This window comes from Eschrichtius robustus, chromosome X (assembly GCF_028021215.1).
Source record: "Eschrichtius robustus isolate mEscRob2 chromosome X, mEscRob2.pri, whole genome shotgun sequence".
Taxonomy (NCBI): Eukaryota; Metazoa; Chordata; class Mammalia; order Artiodactyla; family Eschrichtiidae; genus Eschrichtius; species Eschrichtius robustus.
Window position 1 is genome coordinate 33,688,731 of NC_090845.1, and position 6,201 is coordinate 33,694,931.

Genomic DNA, 6,201 nt, shown 5'->3' on the forward strand with positions numbered 1-6,201 from the left:
AGAACAGAGGGGCCCTGAATGCCAGCCCCTGCTCTCACCCCAGTGTACCTCAGGCAGGGCTGGAAGGCCTCATCCTAAGACTCCGTGGAACTTCCTCCCTGGGTGTATTAGCTTCTAGGACTGCCAAGACAAGTACCACACATTTGGTGGCTAAAATAACCAGAAATTTATTCAGTCACAGTTCTGGAGGCCAGAGGTTTGAAATCAAGTTGTTGGCAGTGTTAGTTCCTTCCGGAGGCTCTGAGGCAGAACCTGTTCCATGCTTTAACCTGGCTTCTGGTGGATTGCCAGCAATATTTGGTATTCCTTTGGCTTGTAGAGGCGTCACTCCAATCTCTGCCTCTGCCATCACATGGCCTTCCTCCCTCTGTGTCTCTGTATCCAAATCTCCCTCTCTTCTTCTCTTACAAAGGTATCAGTCATTTCATTTAGGGCCCACCCTATTCCAGGATGACCTCATCTTAATTTGATTACATTCGCAAAGATCCTATATCCAGATACGGTCACATTCGCAGGTACTGGAGAATAAGGCTTGAACATATCTTTTGGGACACAAAGTTCAATCCACTACACCAGAGATCTTAGGGGCAGGAGGAAGAACAGGAGCCCTGCGGGTTCCTAGAGTAATGCCCTCAAAGAAACCTGCGAAGATGGTCTTTATTATAGCTACAGGATTATCTCCCTGCTGAAGATGAGCACACCCTCTATCCTCCTTCCTCCACTGGACTGGAATTACCTGCTCTCCTGCCCACACTTACGCCTCATGACCCTGGCCAGTGTCACCATGCCTTGGGAGCAGAGCAGTAAGAAATGTGGTGAGAAACACTACAAATCCCAAAGTCAGACACTTGCCCTCCTATTTTGGGGGATATTGCCCAGAGCCACCCTTCCTGCTGCTGGCATTCTTAGGAACCTCAGAGAGCCACATCCACTACCATTGCTTCTGCAGGTGTTTCATGCATGAGATCAGATGAAGGTGCCAAGAGCCAAGATGAGAAAAGCACAGGCACCTCTGAGGCCCCGCTCTCATTTCAGAGCTGACCCAGACGCCTTCTAATGAGGAAGAATAATGCAGTTGACAGCGTAGTTCCTGCTGCACAAGTATAAGATAAGAGACCCACTACAAAAGCAGACATGCTAAAGATTGTCAACACAAAGTACAATGCAAGCACTACTTCCCTGAAATCTTCAGGAGAACCTCTAAGTACACGAAGCTGATCTTTGGCATTAATGTAAAAGAAACCAACCCCAGAAGTTACTCTTATGCCCTTGTTAGCAAGTTGGACATGACCAGCAAAGAGAGTTTGATTGGTGGCAGGGAGGTGCATGAGACAGGGCTCCTGATGCCTCTCCTGGGTTTGATTTTCATGAATGGCACTTACGCCACTGAGGAAGAGATCTTAGGATTCCTGAATAGTTTAGGGATATATGCGAGGAGAAGGCATTTAACTTGGGGGGAGCCCAAGAAACTCACCACCAGAGATTTGATGCAGGGAAAGTACCTGGAGTAGGGGCAGGTGCCCAGCCGTGATCCTCCAGATGTGATCTGTGGGGTCCAAGAGCCCAGGTTGAAACCTGCAAGATGAAAATCCTGGGAGGTTTGGCCAAAGTCAACAAAGCTGTCCCAGTGCCTTCCAGCCCTGGTATGAAGAGGCTTGGAGAGATGAGAAAGAGAGAGCCTGAGTGAGAGTTGCAGCCAGGACTGGCACTACTGACGTAGTCAGTGCAAATTCCAAGGCTATGTCCAGTAGCTTTTCCTGCCCCTAGTGAAGTCTGAGGCAGATTCTTCATGTTGTGGATGAAGAGTGAACGTTCTTAGTAATGGAGGGCCAAAGTGGGCTGCAGAGAACACAGTGGATAAGATCTTTCTGTTCCTTTTCTGTATGGAGAACTTTCACCTCTTTTTTTTTTTTTTTTTTTTTTTGTATTTTTCAAATGTCATTTTTATGAAAGGCTTATTTAGTATCAGAATCTAAGTTTATGAATGACATGGATCACACATCTGTTGCTGTTGATCAGGTTTAAGAGTAAGAGTTTTGGTATTTTCTTGGAAATACGAAAGAATCACATAGTGAAATGTCAGTAATTAGGATCACAAAATAGAGGCAAAAGTACGATGGTTAATTATTGTTTTTTTATATTTTAGTCTTTTAGTAAAATTAAAGACACAGATTTGCTTAGCTTATTCAAGGATGTAGGAGAAATAAAACCATTGTTAATTAACCCTTAGGCCCTTTCATCCTTCAGACATTATTGGGCATCTGCTCTTTGGAAGACTCCTTATTAGTACTGAGGATGCTAAAATAAAGAAGATCCAGTCCTTGCCTATGGAATTTTAGAGTCTAGGAACCGCTTTCACATGATGAAGATGGTGAAATACTCTGCACCAATAAAATATAACAAATAAAAAAAAGTTAAGCAGGATGGGCTCCAGATGAGAACAGTCAAATGTAAATGTCATAAAGCAAGGAAGTTTGAGGTTTTGGACCCTGCAGTTTCTCCAGTGGGAGGTACTTTTAAGTTAAGTTGGCTGGTGGACTAGGTGAGGCTCTCAGTGTTGTGAGCAGAGGCCAGACACTCAACCGTTGTATCTTAGAGTTGAGAGACTAAGCCTGGAATGAAACACTGTTCATAGCAGTTACTTTGGTATTTTAGGTAAACTAGAGAGAACCTCCATCTGTGGCAGTAATGGAATGGGTCCTGCGCTTTTCCCAGTTCAGATGAACCCAGTACAGAAACTAGATGTTTTATATATATTGTGTCCAGAGAGTTTCTGTGAAAAAAGTTTGTCACTAGATTGAGGTAAGATGTGAGGAAGACACTGAGCTGTCACTCTTTGTCTTTGTGCTAAGAGTCAGAGCCCGCTCCATTAAAAAGGGCATTTGAATTGTTATCTTGAATGTAATTTTGTAAATCTACAAATGAGGGCCAGATTTCTGCTTGTGGTGGAATGAATGAAAATAGGGGTGGTTTGGATGGAAAGGCAGCTGGGAGGGATAGAAGAAGATGGCCCTTCACACAAATTTTAGGAGTTTTGAGTTGCATCCAATTGGAGAAGACTCCCCAGCACTCAAATTAAATAATATTGTTACTGAATGCAAGTCCATGTGCCTGATGCACACTGAGGCCAAACTATACCGAAACATTGGAGTTTGGAGCAGAGAAAGGTTTATTGCAGGGCCACGCAAGGAAATGGGTGGCTCATGCCCTAAAAAGCCAGAATTCATGGTTGGTCAGGTCACATGATGCTCCTGTAGACCTCCAACAAGACAAAGTTATTCTCTGTTCAGGTCAGGTCACGGTCAGGCTATCCCGTATATTTCAAGCTATAGGCAACATTCTTTTACAGAAGGTGCAGAGCCAGCATGACTAAGCACAGGCAGCAGAGCACAAAGGTTAAAGTAAGGTTAAAGTGAAAGGAACAGATCTAACATGGAGTCAGATTTGTTCTTCCCTATTATAATATGTCTTCAAATGGGGGAAGTTGATGAAGCTTTACTTGCAAATCAGCATTTTGGTTGATTTGCTATTCCACATCCTATAGCACTTCATCCTATAGACATGTATTCATAAACTATTAATCATCTAAGATATGCCAGTCACTGTGATATGTACTTTATATACATTACATATATTCCAACAGTCCTAGAAGACAGGGCTTATCAAACTCACTTAATAGATGAAGGGCCTGAGGCTCATAAAGTTTGGTAATGTGCCCATGTTCACAGGGCTAGAATATGACAGAGCTGGGGCTAGAGCCCTGGTCTGAATTCTTCTAGAGCCAACTGTTCTGCTGTCATTTCTTCATAAAAATACTGCTCTTTCCCCACTTCTCTGCAATGGCACATTTGTAATAAATCAAGCAACCATGTACAAGTGGGTCTGTTTGGAGACACTCTATTTGATTACTTTGGTTTATTTGCCTATGCCTGAACTTAATGCCACAAGATCTTGGTTACTATAGATTTTTTTTTCCTTTATATCTTTATTTATTTTTTTAAACATCTTTATTGGAGTATAATTGCTTTACAATGGTGTGTTAGTTTCTGCTTTATAACGAAGTGAATCAGCTATACATATACATATATCCCCATATCTCCTCCCTCTTGCGTCTCCCTCCCTCCCACCCTCCCTATCCCACCCCTCTAGGTGGTCACAAAGCACTGAGCTGATCTCCCTGTGCTATGCAGCTGCTTCCCACTAACTATCTATTTTACATTTGGTAGTATATATATGTCCATGCCACTCTCTCACTTTGTCCCAGCTTACCCTTCCCCCTCCCCATGTCCTCAAGTCCATTCTCTAGTAGGTCTGTGTCTTTATTCCTGTCCTGTCCCTAGGTTCTTCAGAACCATTTTTTTTTTTTTTAGATTCCATATATATGTGTTAGCATACAGTATTTGTTTTTCTCTTTCTGACTTTCTTCACTCTGTATGACAGTCTCTAGGTCCATCCACCTCACTACAAATAACTCAATTTCGTTTCTGTTTATGGCTGAGTAATATTCCATTGTATATATGTGCCACATCTTCTGTATCTATTCATCTGTCGATGGACACGTAGGTTGCTTCCATGTCCTGGCTATTGTAAATAGTGCTGCAGTGAACACTGTGGTCCATGACTCTCTTTGAATTATGGTTTTCTCAGGGTATATGCCCAGTAGTGGGATTGCTGAGTCATATGGTAGTTCTATTTTTAGTTTTTTAAGGAACCTCCATATTGTTCTCCATAGTGGCTGTATCAATTTACATTCCCACCAACAGTGCAAGAGGGTTCCCTTTTCTCCACACCCTCTCCAGCATTTATTGTTTGTAGATTTTTTGATGATGGCCATTCTGACTGGTATGAGGTGATACCTCATTGTAGTTTTGATTTGCATTTCTCTAATGATTAGTGATGTTGAGCATCCTTTCATGTGTTTGTTGACTATCTGTATATCTTCTTTGGAGAAATGTCTATTTAGGTCTTCTGCCCATTTTTGGATTGGGTTGTTTGTTTTTTTGATATTGAGCTGCATGAGCTGCTTGTAAATTTTGGAGATTAATCCTTTGTCAGTTGCTTCATTTGCAAGTATTTGAGGACCCACTCCTGAGGGTCCTCAGAGTTTCTATGCATCTCCCACTGCCATCACAGCCACCTCATCCAGCAAATGAGATGAGGGCTCCATGATCCAAGAAGAAGAGCATAGTCCAGGCATCTCACAGGCTGTGCTAGACCCCAAGAATGTGCCCATAGATGCTCTAGATAAGGAAGTGACTCTGTTGGTGAATTTCCTGCTGCTCAAGTATCAAATGAAAGAGCCAATAACAAAGGCAGATATGTTGGAGATTGTCATCAAAGATTGCCAAGTCCACTTCCCTGAGATCCTCCTGAGAGCCTCTGAGTGCTTGGAGATGATCTTTCACCTTGATCTGAAGGAAGTGGGTCCCGCCAACCACCACTATTGCCTCCTCATCAAATTGGCCTTACCTATGATGGGAAGCTGCACGGTGAAGTGGGCATGCCCAAGACTGGCATCCTGATACTTATCCTGGGTGTGATCTTCGTAAAGGGCAACCGTGCTACCGAAGACGAAGTCTGGGAAGTTCTGAATGTGACCAGGTTATATTCTGGGAGGAAGCACTTCATCTTTGGGGAGCCCAGGGAGCTCATCACCAAAGGTTTCGTGAAGGAAAAATACCTGGAGTACCGGCATGTGGCCAACACTGATCCTGCGCAATTTGAGTTCCTGTGGGGCCCCAGAGCCCACGCTGAAACCACCAAGACGAAGGTCCTGGAGTTTCTGGCCAAGGTTCATGGGACTGACCCAAGTTCTTTCCCATCTCAGTATGAGGAGGCTTTGCAAGATGAAGAAAGAGAAAGCCCGAGCCAGAATTTCAGGCAGGGCTCCTCTCCTTCCGTGGCTACTGCAAGTTCTAGTATCGAGAGTAGCAGCTTCTTCCTCACCTAGGGTAGTCAGAGGTAGTTTCTTCATGCATTGTTGGAAGAGGCAGTTAGTGTTGATAGGATTTAGGTCTGAGGTGGGGCTGAAAGGAGAACAGTATATATGCCTATGTGTTCCTATTTTGTATGTGTAACTTGAAAATTTATTCTTTTTTTGGTATATGTATTATTCAAATATTTCTTTTAATATAGATTTAATTACCTTCAAAACATTTAAGTTTATGAATGATGTTGGTGATGTATTTAATTCTATAATGA

The 6,201-nt window shown here is 43.0% G+C and overlaps 1 pseudogene; it reads left to right on the forward strand.

The window, feature by feature from the left end:
* The first annotated feature begins 691 nt into the window (after window positions 1-691).
* LOC137756274 (melanoma-associated antigen B16-like) lies at window positions 692-5,950 on the forward strand (annotated as a pseudogene).
* The last annotated feature ends 251 nt before the right edge of the window (window positions 5,951-6,201 follow it).